Source organism: Gymnoscopelus microlampas (assembly GCF_963454915.1).
Source record: "Gymnoscopelus microlampas genome assembly, chromosome: 16".
NCBI classification, from domain to species: Eukaryota; Metazoa; Chordata; class Actinopteri; order Myctophiformes; family Myctophidae; genus Gymnoscopelus; species Gymnoscopelus microlampas.
In genome coordinates this window covers 48,762,216-48,774,845 of record NC_139953.1, presented here as the reverse complement: position 1 = coordinate 48,774,845, position 12,630 = coordinate 48,762,216, and the positions used below count along the sequence as shown (strand labels likewise).

Below are 12,630 nucleotides of genomic sequence, written 5' to 3'. Positions count from 1 at the left end.
CATATATTTTCGTACTTTAGATTAGAGCTTCATGCATGTCCTTTTGTAAATGATTTTTTTATTAGGTAAATATTTATAAAAGGTCTAACCAGGGACTGGGGTTGCAAATTAGCCTCGGCTATAAACCCCATATACAATGCAATGGTTTCATGTTTTTATAACTTGACTCATTGTTTTTGTATTGTCCTTGTCAAATAAACATAAATAATAATAATAAAAAGGACTGAAACGTTTGCTTTTTTAAAATAAGCAGCTAAAAATGCGATCCCCACATTCACAACTCATGATGACATATAGGAGACAGACAGAAATACACACGACTGCTTCATGCCTCACAGTTTTCTCAGGGGACAACGCATGCAGTAACATTTTCATAGACCTGACTGCTTATTTCTCTCGCGGCGTAAAAAAGATCAGATCTACAAGCATACAGCTTGTCACGCAGCAACTGTTTTCTGTTTGCAGATCAGATATTTAGCGCAGGAGTAGAGCAGGAATGAGCACATTTGTGGAACATACCGATGTGTTCACTTGTTGCGCTGACATGGAGAGGAGAGGAGACGCTTTTGTCAGCAACGTGGACAGCTGATAGAAGGAGACGCTTTACGCTCAGGCAATAATGTGAATATTATTATTATGAATAATAATAATATTGGTTTGTCAAGAGATATCCATGTGTTTTGGACAATGGAGATAGTCACCTAATTATACAGTGGCTTCAGTGGTTCATATCCATGTTTCCCTTAAGAGTTTAATTTAATGCTACAGATCGCGCTGTTTTATACGCTTTTTTTTATAAAGATTTTACATACAGAATCTGCAGTTACCATTACAAGTTAGCCTAATTTATAATGTTTCTGCCTGCCTACAACAACATATGTGAGCTCGCTCACTGAGCAGAGTGCAGTTGAAATGTTAATAGCTATTTAAAAGACAATGGAACCCCCACTGTGTGGGGGAGAAGGTGTCAGCTCGTCTGGAGCACAGAGGGGAGACAATGACCAATAGAATAGCTGGAAAAAACTGTCTTTTTGATCCCCAAATCAGGCAGTGTATGGGATGGTGAAACCCCAGTCATGTAAGTGTTAACAGGCAGAGGTCATCAACATGTCCGTACACGGACAAATGTGTCTGTGGCACATCTTTTATTTAGAAAAAGAAATCAAAATATAGCCTATATAAAACACATGGATATCTCTTGACAAACCAATATTATTATTAATCGTAATAATAATATTCACATTATTGCCTGAGCGTAAAGCGTCTCCTTCTATCAGCTGTCCACGTTGCTGACAAAAGCGTCTCCTCTCCTCCTCCCTGTCAGTGCAACAAGTGAACACATCGGTATGTTCCACAAATGTGCTCATTCCTGCTCTACTCCTGCGCTAAATATCTGATCTGCAAACAGAAAACAGTTGCTGCCTGACGCGCCCTCTGCTTGTAGATCAGATCTCTTGGCGCAGCATTAGTTACATGCAGGCTGCGTTGCCAAACGTTTTTGCAAGAGAAATAAGCAGCCAGGTCTATGAATTTTTTCTTGCATGCGGTGTGTTTGTCTGAGTGTGTGTGAGCGAGCGAGCGAGCGAGCGAGAGCGAGAGAGAGAGAGAGAGAGATGCCCTGATGTCAAAAGCAAGCGAGTTGTCCGCACAGGTTTATGCAATGGATAATCCACTTTACATTCTCAAAATCGGCCAGATTGACGGGTTAGACACGCAAGTGTTAATAAATTATGTGCAGAAGAAGCTAGAAGCTAGAAGAAATGATAATCACAAAGCAAAAATATCTATCCCAAAAATAATTTAGTCTTGTTTTAAATGTGTAGTACAGTGAAATAGAGTAGACACTATGGCACATCAAGAGTCCATTAGTACTGTATACATGTGGGGGTAGGCCAATGTGTTTTTGCTCGTTTTGCATGTCTGTGGCAAAAAAATTATATTGATGGGAATATCCATCACAAGCTGACCTGGCGATGACCCTTGCATATTGTAGATATTGCATATTGCACATCCTGTATTGAATTGCTTGGCCCTCTTATTGCTGCTTACAGTTATATATTTTAAATTAAACTGGTAGTTACATAATGTACATAATGCTCACCTCTTCTGTCTGCTGTGTTTAAGGAGGAAACAATCCAAACGGCTGTAGAACGCACCAGCTTCCTGCCACACAGTGAAAAAAACAAAAAAGTCAATTTTACTTTCACGTGCGCACACACGCACGCACGCACGCACGCACGCACGCACGCACGCACGCACGCACGCACGCGCACACGCACACGCACACGCACACGCACACGCACACACACACACACACACACACACACACACAGGTTGAGAAACAGTGGGATGCATAACAAGTGTTACCTAAACATAAACATCTTAGTCCAACACAACAGTGGTCCCCAGGTTGATTCTTTGTCAGTGTGGTGGTCCCTGATTCACAATCAATTGAAAACCCCTGATCTATGTTGTCTAGATGAAGTGAATAGCAGATCTACAAGCTCACAGCGTGTCCTAACGGGTTGTTGTTGTTGTGAGCTTGTAAATCTGAGATTTCAGTTCCTTATTCTCAGTTCTGTCTGCTAAGGCCTAGTTGTTGTTGTTGTTGTTGTTGTTTTTTGATTGATTGATTGATTGATTGATTGATTGATTGAATAATCAGTCATAAATGTAAACAGCATGTGGTACAGTAATCGATGATAAGATTACAATAAGATGACGTCTTATTGATGACATCAGGGACCTCCATATATGGGCATAAAAGTGACGTTAAAGCTAAAAGTCAACACATGTGTGGTTTGTCCACAAGTGTCTTTCCAAGTGACTTAGTTAGTTGTAGTTGAACAAACTGTAGCAGCTTACTAAAGAAGTAACACACATTCATGTGCTGCCAGGGTCATTCCTGTGTTAATTCACACTGTGCCACTGTGCTGGTTCACATTGATGACTGGACGGTGGAAGATATGAGGTTCTACATGTATACTGCCTGATTGTTTAAGACCCTGTATGGCAGTGATGCAGTGTCAGGCCCAGGGGGCCATGCATGCCCTCAGGATCCGGCCCTGGTGGATGTGTGTTGTGAGTATGTGATTGTCAGCCACACATATAGTCTATAGTAACCTATAGCAAGGGTTCACAAACTGTTCAGGGCGCGACCCCACAAAATAATTATATGTGAACTGGGGATCCCCAAAATAATCAATCATATTTGGACTGAGGTATTACATTTAGTCGTATTGCAAGGTGTTGTGAGCTTGCAGATCGACTAATTTAAAATAAAGCCACTTTCTTCTTTTTTTTTATATGTAGTTTTTCGGTTACTTTTGACGTAGCAATGGTCTTATTATGTGTTTTCAGAGGTATTAAAAAGGTCTTAAAAGTCCTTAAATTGTAACTTTAGAAATGTGCAGATACCCTGTATACACTTATACTGTATGTTGGTTTATTTTGTAAGAAAACAATGTTGCACATTAAGATAATCACCTGGGGACCCTTCAAAATAATTTGGGGACCCACCCGGGGGTCCCGGTCCCCAGTTTGGGAACCCTTGACCTATAGTACATGTTGTCAGTGCTGCGTGTTTGTAATGTTCTGAATCTAGTGAAGCATCAAGATGTTATCTCTCCTACCAGCTTTAAAGTTAGAGACATTAAGATGTCTCGTCTGCAAGCATGAATTCATTGCCTACATCGATTTATTTTACCACCTAGTAGTGATAGTGAGTAAGTGATATTCTTTGGTTAAAACAAAAAGTTTTATTATTAAGTCTATATTGTGATAGTAATCATTACTATAGAGTGTGTGTTCAGTAACAGTGTTAGATCTATATTATGATAGTAATCATTACTATAGAGTGTGTGTTCAGTAACAGTGCTGACTAGATCTATATGATGATAGTAATCATTACTATAGAGTGTGTGTTCAGTAACAGTGTTAAATAGATCTATATTATGATATTAATCATTACTATAGAGCTTCAAAATGTCACTTGTTTAATCTGTATCCTGTATGAGTTCTCTCTCCTGATTGGATAAGATTAAAACAGAGAAACAGCCTATGTGCCCATGCAGGTTCACATGACTATACTGGCAGGACATAAATAATACAGTTAAGTCGCAGGTCATATCAAATCTGATTGGCCCCCGGGCCGGACATTTCTGTTAAATGTAACTTAATCATTTTGTGTTTAATGTACTAGTGAGTTTTCATGAACATATCTAAATTAGAAAGCAGAATGAGTTCATGTGTTTCTAAATATCATCTCTCTCTCTCCTGCTTGTTCTCTCCCTCACTCTCTCACACACACACACACACACACACACACACACACACACACACACACACACACACACACACACACACACACACACACACACACACACACACACACACACACACACACACACACACACACACACACACACAGTTGTTTCTACAGTAATAAATAGTTTTAACAGAAACTGGTGAGACAGAGTTTAAATTCTTTGTATTGTTGATCATAGATGTCTGCTTATTAAAAGGTGTTTTGTTCAGTTCATTCATTTTGTTTTCTGTTGTTTTTACTTACTGTACCAACGTAGTGTCTCTGTGCCACTCACTGAAGGATATGAGAGGTCATCTGAACATGATGAGAGGTCACTGAACATGATGAGAGGTCACTGAAACAGATCATAGACAACATGTATAAGGACATCTCTCATGTCATTGGATTGAGTTTGATTATTTTACTCAAAATAAATATCTTTTAATTTTACCAAATCATGCAAGACCAAATTGAACCAATTGTAGAGATTTATATAATATAGACAGTTATATAATATATAATAATTGTTCTTATTGAATAATGTCCTATAGACAGTATAGACTCACTATATAAAATATATGTTTGGTTTAAGAATGCATTTTATATTTAGGTAACACTTTCTATCATACCCCTGTTAAGATATAATTAGCTTATAATAACACTATAATTATAGCACTCGTAATGATATAATACAATAATAATATAACTTTAGATTAACCTGCAGTTGCTCAGTCAGCTGATGATCACATGTATGCTTCATAAAACTACTGATGGCATCAGGACATGTTTATGTGTGATGTAATAATATACTGGGACTGAAATTCAACCCTGAACTTTATGCAAGTAAGAATAAATATTATATTTTGGGGCTTTTGGACCTTTATTTTGGATAGTACAGTAGAGACAGACTGGACACAGGGAGAGAGAGAGAGACACAGGGAGTGACATGCAGCAAAGGCTGTGGGATTTGGGAATCGAGCCTGTGACTTGCTGTCAGGTGACATTAGATCCTATATGTGGTACTGTATGCACCGCTAGGCCATCGGCACCCCATATAATTATATTCACACTGTATATGTAGTATGTTGTTGCTGTACATTTTGTTATATTATATACAACAACAAAAGAAAGAAATGTGAGCTTGTAGATCTGCTATTTTCACTACTTTTGTGTGACACTCTTGTATGATGAAGGTTATTAATTTATGGGTCAGGGTTTCAACATAAAAGGTTTTTGCACGACAACAATGATGCACTGACTATGTACACATGACAGTGTTAGGAGAGGAGATCAAGATCTACCAACTAAACTAGTTTTTAGTTTGGCAAGGAAGCTTTAACAGGATTTTGTTGATGAGATGTTGTCACGTTACTGTGATCCCATGCATGAGATATGCTTATGAAACAAAGGGTTCATAACCTTCAGCATGACAACAGGTACTTAATGTGGTTAATGAGAGGCAGGATTGAATGGAATGCAGTGTGAACAGATACCATACTTTGATGACTATCCTTACAGCAGAGACACAGACACAGAGTTTCTATTGTTGAGCTCTACCATTATTTTATGCCTTTTAGAATAACACCTTCCAGCCCACCGTATACAGTATAGTATACTGTATACAGTTTAGTTTTTGGCTGTGATTAAAAAAAAAAAAAAATCTAAATGATAAATATACAGGACAAGACAATACTGTGTATACTGAGTATACACAGTATTGTCTTGTCCTGTATATTTATCATTTAGATTTTTTTTTTTTTTTAATCACAGCCAAAAACTAAACTGGTTCAGCCTGACGTGGAATCTTTCTGAACGTCCTGCCTCTCTCTGTCTGTTTCCTGTCTCTCTAAACTCTGCATTCTAAATCGAGCAAAAATTGCCAAACAACAAATTAGGGCATTAAGTTCATAAACAGTATATTTTCCCTTCGTCTGATGTGCCGCGCAGCATGCACGGCACAGGGGTGCACCAGTTATGTCTATGTGCACCCCTGGTCATAAATCATGACAGGTGCCTTCACATTAAACTAAAGTGACACTGCATTCAATAAAAAATCCTGGCATGCCCTTCACTAATCACTCATCATGTTGGCCTACATATCTTTTTTGTCTCTCAAGTTTCCTTGTTCTGGTGTTCCATTGGCATTTTATCCTTGACGTTTCCGTGAGAAGCATTTAACATGTAATTATTACAGATAGAGGTGTAGCTGGTGGAACTTGTTTTGATAGCCTTCTGCCCTCAAGTAATCATGTCCTTTGAAAAGCCAGCACTCGCTATAATAGCCATATGATATATAATACCTTTTGCAATGGAACCACTGTCTGTACTGATGAGACTTTAATGTCTCTCATTTTTATCTCCTTTTTTTCTTCTTTTTTTGTTACTCACTGTTGATCAGTATTCTCTACCACTCTTATCTCATTGTTGTCTAAGTCATAGTATGTATCTGTAGTAAAAGCAGGTTCATTGTCAATGTCAGTGATAGTCAAGAATACCAAGGCCCTCATTGGAAACAAGTCCGCAAGGACTTTTATGAACGGACCTGTTAGACAAAGTATTTTAAATGTAAATGTGTTGTTTTACATTCTTTTGCCTAATAAAATATTCAATCAATCAATCAATCAAATGTTATATCCATGTATCTTGATTTCTGCTTTTGTACAGTATGTCACTCTGTTGTTGACTCAATTTATTTTGTGCCTATAATGGCATGCACTAACATTGGGTTGTCAGGTTTATAGAGATTGGCTTGTCAAAGGACAGAGCTACTTAAGGACAGGAGGATATCAAGTTCCAACAGCGATGCTATTTTTTTGTTCCACACGGTACCTTGAATAATTGTGTTTTCCATTCAGGTGAACAGGTTTCTATGTTGATGAGAAAATCTACTCTAAGGCAGTGGTTCTCAACCTGGGGGTCGCGACCCCCAGGGGGGTCGCCAAATAATTTGGGGGGGTCACCAGATTTTTTGGTGAATTTGAAAAAAAAAAATGAAAAAAAAACTTCTTTTTTTTTTAACAAAATATTTTTTTATGTTATCATTAATTCACGTTTTATCAGTTAATTTACTCAATTTACCCCACTTTTTGCAAAAATGTTTTGATAATAAACAATTATCAAACAACCTATTATAATTAAATAACCTTCGCGCGCGCGAACGGGACCGCGAGCGTGCACGCGGGGGGTCGCGAGAAATAATATCATTATTTTGGGGGTCGCGGCCTGAAAAGGTTGAGAACCCCTGCTCTAAGGTATGCCCCACATACCAGTACATGATGAGTGATTCATGAAGGGCATGACAGGGCTTTTATTGAATGCAGTGTCACAATAGCCGTATGCGAAGGCACCTAACTTTGATCAGAGGTGAACACTCTGGTTACACTTTCTGTGGTTAAAGCATTTGGAACAGACCAACTTTAACTTTAATACATGTGGAAATCAACAAACTCCTGGCAAACATCCAACACAAACATTCTAGAACACTATCTAGGGGACCACAGTGTAAATAAGTCTATGACAATACTGCATGTTGTTTATCCTTAATTGTCTTTTTGACCTTATTGGTTGCAATGAAATCAAATCAAATCACCACTGAGATTACAAAAGAGTCTGCTTCCCACACCCTGAAGCTGAAGACGTGTAAGCTGGCATTTAAGGATAATTCCTTTTAACAGTTCGTTCATGAAAGTCCTTGCGGTCTTGTTTCCAATGAGAACCTGTGAGCAATTAGGGGATAAGAGTCTTGCTCAGGGACAAATTTCATTTCATCGACACATATGCTGGCCTGGCCTGGAATCGAACCTGGGGCAACCAGGACCTCTGGCTTTCAAGGCGGGCTCACTAACCACTCAGCTATGGCCGCCCCTTTTAATATTTAAATACAACTGTAAATCTGCAACCTTGTGTGTGAAGTGTCGGTTGTGCATTTGTTGGAAACTAAACTACTACTGTTTTCAATGTCAAGTTCATTTATCCATTGTTTCTTTTTGGTGGTTAAGTGTCTCAGTAGTTAATGCAGACATAGGCCTACTATTGTTTTAAAATGTGCAGCACATTGGAATAGACCCTATGACACATTAGGGGTCCATTAGTATACATTTAGGGCTAGGCCAATGTGTTTTTGGTAAAATGATCATTTTGCATGTCCGTGGCAAAAAGGAAATATTGATGAAAATGTCCATAACAAGCTGCCATGGTGATGACCCCTGGGTGTTATGCATATGTTGTTGTTGTTGTTGTTTTTTTACCCCTTTTTCTCCCCAATTTAATCGTTATGACAACTGATTCCTCTCCACACACATCTCTGTGTTGTCACTGTTGTAACCTACTGACTCACCTGCCAGCTGAGGAGCCCCCACCGGGAGGACGTAGAACCCACAACCTCCGGGGATGTACCACTGCTCCTCCTGTTCCTGCTGATGAGACAAATACATTATTAATATATTGCATACTGCACATCATAGTGCACGTGCACGTCACGTTTCATTTCAGCATTAATTCACTCATTAACACTCGAGTGACTAGGCGCTCAATCTGGACGATTTTAAGAATGTAAAGTGGATTATCTTCTCTCATGAAGCTCAGAGGAAATTCCCCTTTCATGACTTTTCCTAAATATTTGATTCAAATCATCTCTGTTTTTTTTTCTTCTGAAACGTATTATAAATATGAAATTAGCCCCATATATACCATCCCAGCCGTTATATTTCGGCTAATTTGTCTATGTTGCCATGTCTGCTTATTATAAGCGACTTTGGGCTTGTTTTTCACGTCTTTCTATTATTATTATTATTATTATTATAATTATATATATATAATTACATTATAATGGTAATACTTTTCTACTCCACTACATCTCAGAGGCAAATCTTGTACTTTTACTTCACTACAATTATTTGAAAACTTTAGTTACTAGTTACTTTGCAGATATACATATATTTCCGTACTTTAGATTAGAGCTTCATGCATGTCCTTTTGTAAATGATTTTTTTATTAGGTAAATATTTATAGAAAGGTCTAACCAGGGACTGGGGTTGCAAATTAGCCTCGGCTATAAACCCCATATACAATGCAGTAAATATTTATAGAAAGGTCTAACCAGGGACTGGGGTTGCAAATTAGCCTCGGCTATAAACCCCATATACAATGCAATGGTTTCATGTTTTTATAACTTGACTCATTGTTTTTGTATTGTCCTTGTCAAATAAACATAAATAATAATAATACAAAGGACGTTTTGCTTTTTAAAAAAGTAAAAATGCGATCCCCACATTCACAACTCATGATGACATATAGGAGACAGACAGAAATACACACGACTGCTTCATGCCTCACTGTTTTCTCAGGGGACAACGCATGCAGTAACATTTTCATAGACCTGACTGCTTATTTCTCTCGCGGCGGAAAAAGATCAGATCTACAAGCATACAGCTTGTCACGCAGCAACTGTTTTATGCTTGTAGTTCAGATATTTTGCGCAGGATTGAGCACATGTGTGAAGCATAGCGATGTGTTCGTTACAGATTGTGCTGTTTTATAATGCTGCGCCAACAGATCTGATCTACAAGCAGAGGGCGTGTCAGGCAGCGACTGTTTTTTGTTTGCAGATCAGATATTTAGCGCAGGAGTAGAGCAGGAATGAGCACATTTTTGGAACATACCGATGTGTTCACTTGTTGCGCTGACAGGGAGGAGGAGACGGTTTTGTCAGCAACGTGGACAGCTGATAGAAGGAGACGCTTTACGCTCAGGCAATAATGGGAATATTATTATTATGAATAATAATAATAATATTGGTTTGTCAAGAGAGATCCATGTGTTTTGGACAATGGAGATAGTCACGTAATTAGACAGTGGCTTCAGCGGTTCATATCCATGTTTCCCTCAAGAGTTTAATGTAACGTTACAGATCGCGCTGCTTTATACACTTTTTTTTATAAAGATTTTACATACAGAATCTGCAGTTACCATTACAAGTTAGCCTATTTTATAATGTTTCTGCCTACAACAACATATGTGGAACCCCCAATGTGTGGGGGAGAAGGTGTCAGCTCGTCTGGAGCACAGAGGGGAGACAGTGACCAATAGAATAGCTGGAAAATCCCCAAATCAGGCAGTGTATGGGATGGTGAAACCCCAGTAATGTAAGTGTGAACAGGCAGAGGTCATCAACATGTCCGTACACGGACAAATGTGTCTGTGGCACATCTTTTATTTAGAAAAAAAAAATCAAAATATAGCCTATATATGTTCTTCATTATAACGTAAACAAATACTAAAATGTGTTTGAATAGACTAACTTTGGTGACTCGTAAAGTAACATGCTCATTAACACTCCTATGTCTGGGGTTTCACCATCCCATATGCTGCCTGACTTTCAGGTGAAAAAGGCATTTTTTTCCCAGCTATTCTATTGGCCACTGTCTCCCCTCCGTGCTCCAGACAAGCTGACACCTTCTCCCCCACACAGTGGGGGTTCCATTGTCTTTTAAATAGCTATTAACATTTCAACTGCACTCTGCTCAGTCAGTGAGCTCACATATGTTGTTGTAGGCAGGCAGAAACATTATAAAATAGGCTAACTTGTAATGGTAACTGCAGATTCTGTATGTAAAATCTTTATTTAAAAAAGCGTATAAAACAGCGCGATCTGTAGCAGTACATTAAACTCTTGAGGGAAACATGGATAGCCTATATGAACCACTGAAGCCACTAATTACGTGACTATCTCCATTGTCCAAAACACATGGATATCTCTTGACAAACCAATATTATTATTAATCATAATAATAATATTCACATTATTGCCTGAGCGTAAAGCGTCTCCTTCTATCAGCTGTCCACGTTGCTGACAAAAGCGTCTCCTCTCCTCCTCCCTGTCAGCGCAACAAGTGAACACATCGGTATGTTCCACAAATGTGCTCATTCCTGCTCTACTCCTGCGCTAAATATCTGATCTGCAAACAGAAAACAGTCGCTGCCTGACGCGCCCTCTGCTTGTAGATCAGATCTCTTGGCGCAGCATTAGTTACATGCAGGCAGCGTTGCCAAACGTGTTTGCAAGAGAAATAAGCAGCCAGGTCTATGAATTTTTTTTTGCATGCGGTGTGTTTGTCTGAGTGTGTGTGAGCGAGCGAGTGAGCGAGAGAGAGAGAGAGAGAGAGAGAGAGAGAGAGAGATACCCTGATGTCAAAAGCAAGCGAGTTGTCCGCACAGGTTTATGCAATGGATAATCCACTTTACATTCCCAAAATCGGCCAGATTGACGGGTTAGACACGCAAGTGTTAATAAATTATGTGCAGAAGAAGCTAGAAGCTAGAAGAAATGATAATCACAAAGCAAAAATATCTATTCCAAAAATAATTTAGTCTTGTTTTAAATGTGTAGTGCAGTGAAATAGAGTACTTAGACACTATGGCACATCAAGAGTCCATTAGTACTGTATACATGTGGGGGTAGGCCAATGTCTTTTTGCTCGTTTTGCATGTCTGTGGCAAAAAAATGATATTGATGGGAATATCCATCACAAGCTGACCTGGCGATGACCCTTGCATATTGTAGATATTGCATATTGCACATCCTGTATTGAATTGCTTGGCCCTCGTATTGCTGCTTACAGTTATATATTTTAAATTACTGGTAGTTACATAATGTACATAATGCTCACCTCTTCTGTCTGCTGTGTTTAAGGAGGAAACAATCCAAACGGCTGTAGAACACACCAGCTTCCTGCCACACAGTGAAAAAAACATCTTAGCCCAACGGAACAGTGGTCCCCAGGTTGATTCTTTGTCAGTGTGGTGGTCCCTGATTCACAATCAATTGAAAACCCCTGATCTATGTTGTCTAGATGAAGTGAATTGCAGATCTACAGGCTCACAACGCGTCCTATACCGGGTTGTTGTGAGCTGGTAATTCTGAGATTTTAGTTCCTTATCTATTTTTCTCAGTTCTGTCTGCTAAGGCCTAGTTGTTGTTTTTTTTTGATTGATTGATTGATTGATTTAATAATGAGTCATAAATGTAAACAGTGTGTGGTACAGTAAGACATTAAGTATAAAAGTGAACACATGTGTTTTTTCCGCAAGTGTCCTTCCAAGTTACTTAGTTAGTTGTAGTTGAACAAACTGTAGCAGCTTACTAAAGAAGTAACACACATTGATGTGCTGACAGGGTCATTCCTGTGTTAATTCACACTGTGCTGGTTCACATTGATGACTGGACGGTGTCTTACTAAATAAAGTACATCAATCAATCAATCAATCAAAACGGTATGATATGAATGGATGTTTTAGTGTGAGGTTGTACATGTATACTGCCTGAT

At 38.7% G+C, this 12,630-nt stretch overlaps 1 protein-coding gene across 1 annotated transcript in view; it reads right to left on the bottom strand.

The window, feature by feature from the left end:
- LOC311063059 (uncharacterized protein) overlaps positions 1–12,630 on the bottom strand; it is a 48,121-nt gene that overhangs the window by 29,928 nt on the left and 5,563 nt on the right. Inside the window, exons 3-6 of the mRNA XM_084082271.1 lie at positions 11,974–12,035; positions 8,643–8,721; positions 4,571–4,661; positions 2,102–2,163 (exon numbers count right to left, since the gene is read on the bottom strand). The gene's annotated coding sequence lies outside the window, so the exon portion shown is untranslated. The remainder of the gene's footprint in view (positions 1–2,101; positions 2,164–4,570; positions 4,662–8,642; positions 8,722–11,973; positions 12,036–12,630) is intronic.